At 35.0% G+C, this 12773-nt stretch overlaps 1 long non-coding RNA gene across 1 annotated transcript in view; it reads right to left on the bottom strand.

Moving 5' to 3' along the window:
• Nucleotides 1–12773, bottom strand: part of LOC139164638 (uncharacterized) — a 203290-nt gene that overhangs the window by 160452 nt on the left and 30065 nt on the right. Inside the window, exon 2 of the long non-coding RNA XR_011558669.1 lies at nucleotides 63–157. This is a non-coding gene — a long non-coding RNA (uncharacterized lncRNA). The remainder of the gene's footprint in view (nucleotides 1–62; nucleotides 158–12773) is intronic.

Below are 12773 nucleotides of genomic sequence, written 5' to 3'. Positions count from 1 at the left end.
GTTTGGAATCATGATTAGAAAGTAATTGAAAGCAAGGCAGGTATTATGAAAACAGTGCTTACCTTTTTTTCTTCCTGAGTTTGATGACAGCTTGACTGCTTACTATGTGATTGCCTCATCAAGGGTCTTCAAGATGAAATTATCTATGCTGTTCTCCCTTTGTGCCACATACACATAAAATAAAATAAAATACAAGAAGTTTGTTAAACTTTTCTAAAACTGCTTTTTTTATCTCACATAATTGAAAACCCTTCAATACTAAATTCCATTTTCACTAAAGAATCAGGTGATAAAAATATCTGATGGGTTTTTTTGTTTTTTGTTTTCACAAGACTAATGCTGGCTGTATCTATTTGATCAACTTATAAAAATTATCTGCTACTAGAGTTACTAAATAGCAAAATGGTCCACAAGTCTCTCCTACTTACTAAGCAATTCCATTTCAAAAACTGGAAAGGTGGCAAGAAATGATTGATCAACAAGATTTCAATCTTGGGGGGTGGGTGCATGGGTTTTGTTCAGTTTTTAAAAATAGCTTAACTAATCACTTCATTGTTTCATTAGCATTCAGAATAACTTTTAATATTTAGAAGAACTTTCTACATTGCTCACATTGTGTGTTATAATTGGCTCTGGCTTCAGTCACCAGTCTTAACTTTTACTTGTCTGAAAATATAATAAATGATATATTAGTATTGTGATGACATATATTAGTGTAATAGCTAGCTAACATGTAGATATCAAGAAGTAAGCCAATGATAAATAGTTATAATTTCTTTTTCTTTCTCCACCCCACTATATTTCAGATAAAAAATGTTTACACATTCAGGCAAATTAGAGATGCATTTAAACTTAGTGTATGAACGTATTTCAAAAAATCCATATTCAACCAAACAACTGTGACATCAGTTACCCTTTGACATTCCATATAGAGGCAGATTTATTCATTTCAGTCACTTCAAACAAAATATTTTAATAGATATGGTCCAATTAAAGCACTTAATTATCTCTGGCATCGGACCAGAGTACCTACGAGACCACCTCCTGCCGCATGAATCCCAGCTGCCAATTAGGTCCCACAAAGTTGGCCTTCTCCGTGTCCCATCAACAAAAAAATGCCATCTGGCGGGATCCAGGGGAAGAGCCTTCTCTGTGGTGGCCCCAGCCCTCTGGAATCAACTCTTCCCGGAGATTCGAACTGCCCCTACCCTCCTCGCCTTCCATAAAATGTCAAAGACTCACCTTTCCCGCCAGGCATGGGGGGATTAATCTACCCCCTCCTTTTTTCTGCTGACCTTTATTATGTTTATGTTCAGTCAGACTGAGGGTGTATGATTGTGTAACAGATAGTTTTTTATAACAATGTATTTTAAATTAGTTTTTTTAAGCTTTTAGCATTAGATTTGTATTTATATTGTATTGCTGTTATTTTGTGAGCCGCCCCGAGTCTTCAGAGAGGTGCGGCATACAAATCTAATAAATTATTATTATTAATTATTACCTATACAAGATGCTAAATAATCAAGTGACATTGTGTTCAAATCTATCAAAATTATGTAGAAAATGGGAACTAAAGTTATATCAAATTTTAACTAGTTAAAGTCTGACATTAAGAAATTGTTATGGTCAATATATTTTTACAGCATTGTCTGATCATCCTTTTAATCCTTTAGAAATTTTATAGGCTAAGAATTGGTCATCTTTTTTTCAATGCACTAATGTAATTTTCCTAGCTAATACAGCTGTTTTTGACATGACACAGTAACTTGTAGAAAACAGTATCCTAAATTCATTAGTTATTATCAATCTGTATAATTTCTCTGCAGCTATAAAAATATATTAAAGAAAGTTAAATTTTGATTGTCTTCAATTTGTTGTGTAGCTCAGGAGTTATAAGAATCTAAACTGTATCCTACATAAAAGCAAAATATAATTTAACTAGCTACTCATAGAAAGTCCTTTTTATAGAATTCACTATACCAAATATTTCTTTCAGGGCTAAAAATGATATCAGAGACCAGCTTTTAGTGATATCTTCCAACATAATAGAATACCTAGCAATACCTACACTCACAAATCTCCTACATCCTTTTTTTTAATACACTAGGATTCTGAGTTTTAATTCCTCCTGGCTGAATATATTGAACATATTATTCTAGGGAATTAAAATAACACAAACCAGAATTCTAAATATTGATAGTGGCTTGTGATCATGCTTTAAAGCCTCAATGGCATTTTGGGACTACAATGGAAGTTTATTTATTTATTAGTTCAATTTCTAGGCCGCCCTTATCCTAGGACTCAGGGCAGCTTACAATATAAATAATACATAACAAACACATTACAAATTTAAAAAAATAGGCTAAAATTAAAACTAACCCCAATAAAACATTTAAAAAAAATTTCAACCCATCTCATCCAAACATTCAACCCATTCATTCAATCTTACATCTGGTCCCATCCTATATTAGAGAAGTATCCATCTTTGGATAAAGGAAAGCAACAACTACTGTATATGTAGAAACACCCTTACCAAAAGAAAGGGAGAGAAAAACAAAAGAGATAATACAAACAGCAGCTACCACTTTAATTTATTTTCTATTTTTTCCACTAATGACAATGTTCCTAGGTTTACAATTTCAGATGGCATTAAAATATTTCTAGAATTTAAAAATAAATGTTTGTGTCAGGCTGATGTTTGCTTTTGTATGCATCTTTAAATTCTGAAATTGTTTTTTTCCCCTGAGTTTTCAGGAGATGTCGGAAAATCCATCAAGACTTCATATATACTGTATTTTTATACTTGAATAAGTTACCTTATTCAAATGTGTTTTGTGAAATGAATGTAGGTGACGGCTTTAATTTAAAGTTCATTTTATCAAATTAAAATGTGAAACTATGAATTATTTGTCAAGACAAAGGGGGGAACAAAAAGTTCCATCAGATATCCCTGCTTGTTTATTATTCTCTTCTTAGTCACTATTTTTCTTAAAGTTTAATATTACAAAACAACAAAATACATTGTGTTCTTTAGGTGATCTCAGATAATATGCACAACATATTATATGGTCCATCAGACACACCTAAGTTAAACTATCACTTGAAATAAATATTTTTATCAGAAAAAAACAACAACTTAATAATGGGACATTCTCTTCTAAACCTAGTCTTTAAAACTACACCAACACTGTTACCCTATTTCCCCCAAAATAAGACATCCCCTGATAATAAGCCCAATTGGATTTTTGAGTAAATGGCAATAAGGCCAAGTGCCTATTTCAGGGTTCAAAAAAAATAAAAATAAGACAGAGTCTTATTTTCAGCGAAACACAATACCAGAAGAAAAAGCAGTAGTTTCGTTACAGATCTCGGCAAAGCTGAGGAGACCTACCTCTGTAGAATCATGCTGTATACATCAACTTTGAGAAAATGAAAGTTGTTTACTTGGTGAACAGACAAAAATAAATAAATAAGTACATCTGAATATTGTGGGGAATAGTAAAAAGCACATTCTGATTTCTATTATTGGAATGAGAGATTTGAAGCAAGCTTTTTGAAGAACAGAAATGCAGGAAACAAAATAAGAAAGACACCGATCAGTAGAATCAGGTTTTGACAAATGAATAAACATAGGAATCCAGATATCTGCAAAATCCATCTCTTTCCCTTATTTCTATCTGTATCCCATGTTAAGAGTTATTGAATAATATTTTTTTCACTGTCAAGAAATCAAGGTTCGCCTGGTGCGCCAGCTGCAGCCCTATTTGGACCGGGAGTCACTGTTCTTTAAATTGTTCCATATTAAAGCTACAAAGATTGCACCACTCACAGGACATCTTACTGAGATAAATTAGACTTTGGCTATCAGGATCAAGCAAATTTACAAACCGCTGGGTGAGATCATCCAAGGGCATGGGGTGAGGTATCATCAATACACCGATGATACCCAGCTGTACATCTCCACCCCATGTCCAGTCAATGAAGCAGTGGAAGTGATGTGCCGGTGCCTGGAGGCTGTTGGGGCCTGGATGGGTGTCAACAAACTCAAACTCAACCCAGACAAGACGGAGTGGCTGTGGGTTTTGCCTCCCAAGGACAATTCTATCTGTCCGTCCATCACCCTGGGGGGGAATTATTGACCCCCACAGAGAGGATCCGCAACTTGGGCGTCCTCCTCGATCCACAGCTCACATTAGAGAAACACCTTTCAGCTGTGGCGAGGGGGGCGTTTGCCCAGGTTCGCCTGGTGCGCCAGCTGCGGCCCTATTTGGACCGGGAGTCACTGCTCACAGTCACTCATGCCCTCATCACCTCGAGGCTCGACTACTGTAACGCTGTCTACATGGGGCTACCTTTGAAAAGTGTTCGGAAACTTCAGATCGTGCAGAATGCAGCTGCGAGAGCAATTATGGGCTTCTCTAAGTATGCCCATATTACTCCAACACTCCGCAGTCTGCATTGGTTGCCGATCAGTTTCCTGTCACAATTCAAAGTGTTGGTTATGACCTATAAAGCCCTTCATGGCACCAGACCAGAATATCTTCGGGACCGCCTCCTGCCGCACGAATCCCAGCGACCGTTTAGGTCCCACAGAGTCGGCCTTCTTCGGGTCCCGTCGACTAAACAATGTTGTCTGGCGGGACCCAGGGGAAGAGCCTTCTCTGTGGGGGCCCCGACCCTCTGGAACCAGCTCCCCCCTGAGATTAGGATTGCCCCCACCCTGTCTGCCTTTTGTAAACTCCTTAAGACCCACCTCTGCCGTCAGGCATGGGGGAACTAAAACACCTCCCCCTTGCCCATGCTGTTTTGTTGATTGATTGACTGTGTGCCTGTTTTTTATATATATTGGGATTGTTTTATGAAATTACTAATTTTAAATTGTAATTAGATTGGTGGGCATTGGATTTGTTATTGTGTACTGTTTTTTATTATTGTTGTGAGCTGCCCCGAGTTTTCGGAGAGGGGCGGCATATAAATCCAATAAATCTAATCTAATCAAATTTGCCAAAAATACTTTGTGCATCTTATTGGAGGAGAGTTTGTTGAATTAGCTGTCTAGGTGTGCCTTTATCATAACATAAATCAGGTGACAGTACAATGAAAAGCATGATTCTCCCCCCATCATCTGTATTTATTATTTTGTTTACTGCATTTCTGTTCTTCAAAAAGCTTGCTTCAAATCTCTGAGCCCAATGAGAGAAATTAAACTTTTCATTTGTGTCATTCCCTAAACCTTCTACTTGCATTTATTAAACGCTACTTACTTCTACTGAATATTTGTTTTCTTGACTTTCATGTTTCTAATCCTCAAAAATAACAAACCATATTAGGAAAACCAAACCAAGTGTTTTTTTCTGAAAGCTTCCAGCTGTTCTCAGAATTTACAAATTCAGGAGGAGACTATTCTATCACAGCCAGAATGTATAAACTTAACTTGATCGTCTTCTGAAGAATTTATGAATCATGGTTAATAATCAGCTTTAGGCCCTTCTTAGGAAACAATCACATTTTGAAGCTGGAGAGGTCCAGTAAATAGCCTAGAGGAAATGACCCTGCATCTTATTAAGCACAACAACTCACTACTGTAGGACTTTATGTCAAAGGTAAAACATTCCCCGTAAGAGTCAGAGAGCATAGAGCAATTCTTTTTAAATGCTTTATTACTGAAAGAATGAAAGAGCATGATCTGATTTTGCTTTCTTTCTTTTTTTGAAGAAAAGTAGAGTGAGGGTTGGTTATTCTTTTTCTCTTTTTTGCTATGCTTTTTGTCTTTTCTTAAAAAGTTATTCTTTACTTTAGCATTTCCCTTTCTTTGTATTTATTCTGTCTTATATTCATTACTGTCCACCTTCTGAAAGCTTTTATCTTTCTTTTATCTATTTCTTATGCCTTTGGCTAAAATAAGACTTAGATTCTTTCTATTTCAGGAATCTGCAGAGAAGCACAGTTTATCTTATGTTACACCAACCTTCTATTTTCCTATTTAAATGGCAGATATAGATTGAAAATCAGATTTGGGGGTCAGGGAAATGATTTTGAGTTTATTGTCATTTAGGCCTATCTGGAAATTTTTGCTGTATAGAAAAGGAAAATCTAACAGGCTATCCAAAGGCAATCTGAAAATTGTTTGCTTTTATAACTGAATAGTTTTCAAATAGGTAATTTTGCTAGTTCTTTTTTCCTCCCTTGCTACAGTTATTTCAATTTACACACACATTCACACATAGAGAGATAAGTTATTAGCATTTCATTTTATTCTCAATCAGGAAACTAATAATTGTCTTCCATTTTTAAGCAAAAAGATACAGTTAGTAATATTGGAGGAAGCACTATATTCTTAATTTACATTATTCAATGTGAATATGCATAACTGAATATCATTTTGTGTTTCAATATTGTTTAAAAATGAATACACAATTTGCTTTTGTTATCCACAATTAAGTTTAGTCCTTGCTGTGCTTATAAATCATATTACAGCTATAGCTTTTAAGAATGCATCATTCCCAGCTGTTTGATTAATCTATTTGTATACCATTATTTCATTTTTTAAAACCAAGTGTATGCTAGTTTACAAAACACAGTATACCAATGATATAATATGAACTATAATCATTAAATGAGTAGGAGCAATAAAAGATAAGATTTAGAAAATATAGCAATAAGATATACAAACTTATACAGACTCTACCAAGCTGTAATATAGGTACTAGGCAAGTTATTATGCTACATCCTTTTATTCAAATTGCTTTTTATACTTGCTTATTGTAAGCTGTCTAGAGGACTTTATCTAAGGGTATGGTAAACTAATCTGATAAATGAATAATAAACAATTCAGTAAATATGCAGGCAGAGAAACCAGTCTGGCATACACATTAATCATTAAATAAAGAACCAGATAAACAATGTCCATCTAATAGGGCAGTATAGAAGCCAGTTAAAAAATTGGTAATTGCAATGAAATAATATTAACCAAAGAGAATGGATAATGAATATACCAAGGAATAGATTTTAAGAAGCCCTCATATTTATTTATTTACAAACATTCTGCTTAAGAAATCTAACCTGCTTACAAAACCTTTAAAGGACCAAATTCAGCAGTGTAAAAGACTAACATTTAGTTCTTATTTCATAAATTTAAAGCATTGTCTAAATATTAAAGATGTTGAATATTATGTTGTGTCAATTTTCACTAATTTCTCGACAGTAATAAAAATCCGCAGAGAACTCTGTCTATTGATGTTTTTGATAAACTAAATTAGTATTATCTCCAGTGACATGAAAAAATGAATAGTTTGAAGAAAGCATTGTAAATTGGGATGGGGATGGGGATCTGATATCAGAGAAAATATCACAATAACGGCAATTGGGCTCTTGTTTCACTTTTTGCAGAGTTTGATGAACCATTTAAAATGCTTCTGAAGATAGAGTCCAATTTGGTCTAAAAGAGGTGGGGAATGTGAGTCATGATAATTGCTTCTCAATTTTCATTAAATGTTTCTAAATCAATGCTGCTAGTTAACTATGATCCACAAAATAATGATTTTTCAGAATTCTGATATACATAAAGTCCCTGTGTTAAGGATGCCCCACATAAGGACAATCCTTAATTATAAACAGGCTGCCTATTACTCACATCAGTGGGAAGCACTGTCCTTCTTTGAGCTGATGAATTGTTGAAGCCATGCAGTGTTTTTATAAACCAATGAAGCCATTTTAATATACAGCCTGTTTTCAGTGGTTCATGAAAACACTGTGTAGCTTTGGCAGTTTGTCTTTTGGAGAAAGGAGTGTGCTGTCTGTAATTTTTAGTAAAAAGCATCCCATAAGCATGAAATTTGTCTCACATACAAATTCAAGTTAAAGACAGATTTAGGAAAGGAACTAGTTCTTAATCTGGGAATGGCCTGAATATCCAAGAGGCCCAGGGGTATTTCTCGCACAGAGTTTCTTTAGATGACTCTGAAACCAGAGTAAATAAAATCCCCTTGGTAGGATAAAGTATATAAGTCTCTTGAACTCATTCCCTATGACAATTTTATATGAGATTGTGATACATAGGGGAAAAGATCACCAGATAACAAAGGCAAAGTTTTTGAAAAAAATATTAAGTCTTTCTACCAGCACAGAGGAATAGTCTCTTCCCATTACAGACTATTTGGCAATGTTACAAGTTGCTTTGGGTTGTGAGATAGGTGGCAAAATAAATAAATAAATAAATAACGGGTTTTTTAAAAATGTTTTTAAATTATTAGATTTGTCTTGAATTGTTTTATTGTTGTTGTGAGCCGCCCCAAGTCTACGGAGAGGGGTGGCATACAAATCTAATAAAATAAAATAAATAAACAAACAAACAAACAAACAAACAACAAGCAAACATTTCATCCGGCAATAAATTAAGCCACTTAGTAGAGATGGGTGGCTATACAAATTTAATAAATAAATAAATAAATAAATAAATAAATAAATAAATAAATAAATAAATAAATAAATAAATAAATAAATAAATAAATAAATAAATAAATAAATAAATAAATAAATAAATAAAATAAATAAATAAATAAATAAATAAATAAATAAATAAATAAATAAATAAATAAATAAAGCCCATATACTGATTAATATACATGGTTGTGTCTGGTTATTTTCTGGTGTTTTTTTTTTAAAAAAATCCCCCTCTTATTTCAACTGGTTAAGGATTCTATTTTTGTAGTAACACAATATGAAATTTAGTCTTTCAGAATAAAAGAGTTTCTACATATTAACATTACATTAATTTAAAAGCCGGTCAACTGCTTGTGTATGGAACCTCCAGGAAGTATTTTATAGGCTTCATATCTGAGATGAATGTTTACACAGTTCCAGGATATCTATAACAGTGATGGCAAACCTATGGCACAGGTACCCCAAGTGGCACGCGGAGCCATATCTGCTGGCATGTGAGCTGTTGCCCTATCTCAACTCTAACATATATATGTATGTCAGCCAGCTGATTTTTGGATCACACAGAGGCTTTGGGGGGTTGTTTTTGGCTTCCAGAGAGCCTCTGGGGGGATGGTGGAGGGCGTTTTTACCCTCCCCTGGCTCCAGGGAAGCCTTTGAAGCCTGGGGAGGGTGAAACATGAGTCTACAGGGCTCACCAGAAGTTGGGAAACAGGCCATTTCTGGCCTCCAGAGGGCTTCCGGGGGATGAGGGAAGCTGTTTTCGCCGTCCCCAAGCATTGATAGCTCATGAACATGCTCTTTCAGCACCTGAGGAAAAAAAGTTTGCCATCACTATCCTATAACTTTAAGTTACAAGTACTCTATCCCAGAACAGTGCTGTAAGAAAAAGCACAGTTGGTCAGTTTGTCAGGTTGCACTGTGAAATAAAATGCATGCATGCATGAGTGACTTATTGAAAAGAAGAAATTCTGTTCTAGCAGTAATTGTTGTATAAAGGACTTGAAGCGGAAATTCCTAATCTAGACTCACCTATTGTCTGGCAGTGTATTGCCTTCAGACACAGAATTATATTTATTTAGCATATTTAGATACTGCTAGGCTTAAAAAAGAACAATGCTTTTTAAAAATCCAAAAGACAAGAGAAGCACAATTTACCAAAATACAACAGGTAGAGCAGAAACCATTTGTTCACAGGCTTCCTGGAATAAGTCTTATTTTATTAGTACTGGAAGGGTCAGCAATGAGAATGCCGGAGGGAGGCTAATTTCCAGAGGGAAGCTGTTTCATAATATGAGCAGTAAAAATGAAAATAATAATAATAAACGTATCATCCACAAGTCTCCATTAACTTTACTTCAGTACTTGTGGAGTACTGAACCATTAGGAGACATTGATAATATGCGTACAATGGATGAATATAGTAGGCCATTTCTATTAGGAGAAGGCCACTCTGAAAGTGTGTGGCCATTCTAAACATGTGTGGTTTTCTAGGTTAGAAGCAGCAAATTGGATTATTTATTTATTCATTCATTTATTCTTTCATTTGTTAAATTTGTATAGCTGCCTGTTTCAAATCATTGAGTCTGGTCAGCAAACAACCATAAAAAATAAGTAAAACACAATACTGAAAATAAATCAAATACAAATTGTATATGTGAATGACTGGCAAGCATTATGAAATCATGGGATTGCTCAGGTCTATTAATAATAATAGTGATATGATTTTCTATTTATTTATTTATTTATTTATTTATTTATTTATTTATTTATTTATTTATTTATTTATTTATTTATTTATTTATTTATTTATTTATTTATTTATTTATTTATTTATTTATTTATTTATTTATTTATTTATTTATTTATTTATTTAGTTAGTTAGTTAGTTAGTTAGTTAGTTAGTTAGTTAGTTAGTTAGTTAGTTAGTTAGTTATTAGATTTGTATGCTGCCCCTCTCTGAGGACTCGGAGCGGCTCACAACAAAAACAATACAAATCTAATACTAAAACAATTTAAAACCCTTAATATAAAAACAATCATACATCTCATACAGACCATGCGTAAAGCAGAAGCAGCCCAGGGGAATCAATTACCCCATGCCTGACAACAAAGATGAGTTCTGAGGAGTTTGAAAAAGGCAAGGAGGGTGGGGGCAGTCCTAATCTCCAGGGAGAGTTGATTCTAGAGGGTCGGGGCTGCCACAGAGAAGGCTCTTCCCCTGGGTCCCGCCAGACGACATTGTTTCGGCGACGGGACCCAGAGAAGGCCAACTCTGTGGGACCTAACCGGTCGCTGGGATTCGTGTGGCAGAAGGCGGTCCTGGAGATATTGAGCACTGTTGTAAGTGATTGTTTGAACTTCACTATTATGTTTGTGTATATGTGGGCATAGGATCTTCTGATGGGGCAGTGAGTTAGTCTAGAAGATCTCCAAGGAACCTTCCAACTCTGTTATTCTATATTTTGCCTTTGTGTGTATAATATATACCCTCTCCCCATAAAAGAATGAGAATAAAAAAATATACAAATTTGTACATGCCTATTTTTATGTTTCAATATCAGGCATCATCTTGCCAGTATCTGTCTCGCAAGTACATCTTGGGATGACCTATTATTACGAAAACAACTAAATTTTGCACTTCTGTTTTCCACTTAATGTAAAATAAAACAAATGCAGACATTATAAAAACTTAATTAAGTAATCATGCCGAAAATTTCCAAAACTATTCAACACAGGCATTTTTGAGAATGGCAGAGAATATGACTGGAATGGACTAGTGCTAATATCTTTATATTTTGATGGTTAATTGCCTTAAAACATTAAATCAGAGACTTAGAGTCTTTCAGCAATGTGCTTTTATATTATTTAGGAAAGCTTTGGAATAAAAGTTTTCAGTAATGAGATCAACCTTCCTGGTCATAAAACCTATCCTTCCCACCAGTCACCTGAAGTTATTTTTAATATTCAATCATCTTCAGTTGAATGAACAGAGTCTTCCCTACAGCAGTACAATGCTGCTATTATCTATTATACAGTTACACCAAAGAGAAACATCTCCTTAGGCACATCTAGAGGATCATGAAGTTTAGCTACTTCCTCAGCGTCTAGCAGATGAAAGGCTGTTAATTTGTCTTTGGTCTTATTGTTACAGAAAAGCACAATAAAGTCATATTGGTTGGTGACTACTGGAATTCTATTTAGAAATGCTTACTTTTTCTTCCTTATCTCAACTGTTGCAGCAGTCTACAACCACGATTGGAGGTTTGGGGAAAAGTGCCTGGATATAAAATTAATGCTATCAGGACACCGTCAGAATTCTCAGTAGAATTTTAGTTATTAAAAAAAAAATCCAACCCATTGTACGTACTTGAATTTATTTTGTTTTATGTAAATGCATATGAGTTGCATATGAACATCTTCAAATATGGAGGCCCTAGCTTTATGCGAGAGACAAAGGCTCTTGGACCAGCACCAGTTTGTAGGTGATACTGATTACATGGCGTCGAAAAACTTTCCTAATGGTTAATTATGGGGAGAACACCAATTAATTTATTATATTTTCAACATACAAAGATCAGCAAGAGTAATAATGTAGAACCCATTCCACCCGCACTTAAGAGATTCTTTTGGGTGGTAAATTGTCTCAGTTTAGGGGGCTATATCAAATCTGCATCTTGAATTGTGTTGGAAAGGATTTAAAGTCTACCCAAATTTGGAAGTGTGGAGGTCCAGTGTTTTAATAAGTTAAATGGGTGCTTAAACCATTTATTTTTTCCATTAAACTCACCAGCTAAAATCCAAAAGTGTGCCAAATTGCTTCCTATTTTGAGGTAATTCTGAGGACTCAAGAATTAGAGCCACAAAAAGGATCCTGGGGGATTATACATTCCTCCTCTCACAACAGAATACCACCAGACTTGAAATTTTGGGTTTAGACCACATCACCTTCGAACTGATCTAAATGTAGTCCATAAAATCACCTGCCGCAATGTCATACCTGTTAATGACTACTTCAGCTTCAACCACAGCAATACACAAGCACACAATAGATACAAACTTAATGTAAACCACTGCAAACCCAACTGCAGAAAATACGACTTCAGCAAGAAACTGATCAATGCCTGGAATTCACTAGCTGACTCTGGTTTCTTCCCCAAACCCCAGAAGCTTTAATCTTAGACCAGAGGTCTTCAAACCTGGCAACTTTAAGACTTGTGGATTTCAGCTCCCAGAATTCTCCAGCCAGCATAGCTGGAGAATTCTGGGAGTTGAAGTTCACAAGTCTTAAAGTTGCCAAGTTTGAGGACTCCTGTCTTAAGACTGTCTACTGT

This window comes from Erythrolamprus reginae, chromosome 3 (assembly GCF_031021105.1).
Source record: "Erythrolamprus reginae isolate rEryReg1 chromosome 3, rEryReg1.hap1, whole genome shotgun sequence".
NCBI lineage: Eukaryota > Metazoa > Chordata > Lepidosauria > Squamata > Dipsadidae > Erythrolamprus > Erythrolamprus reginae.
The sequence above is the reverse complement of the archived record's forward strand: the minus strand, read 5'-3'. Positions and strand labels throughout refer to the sequence as shown.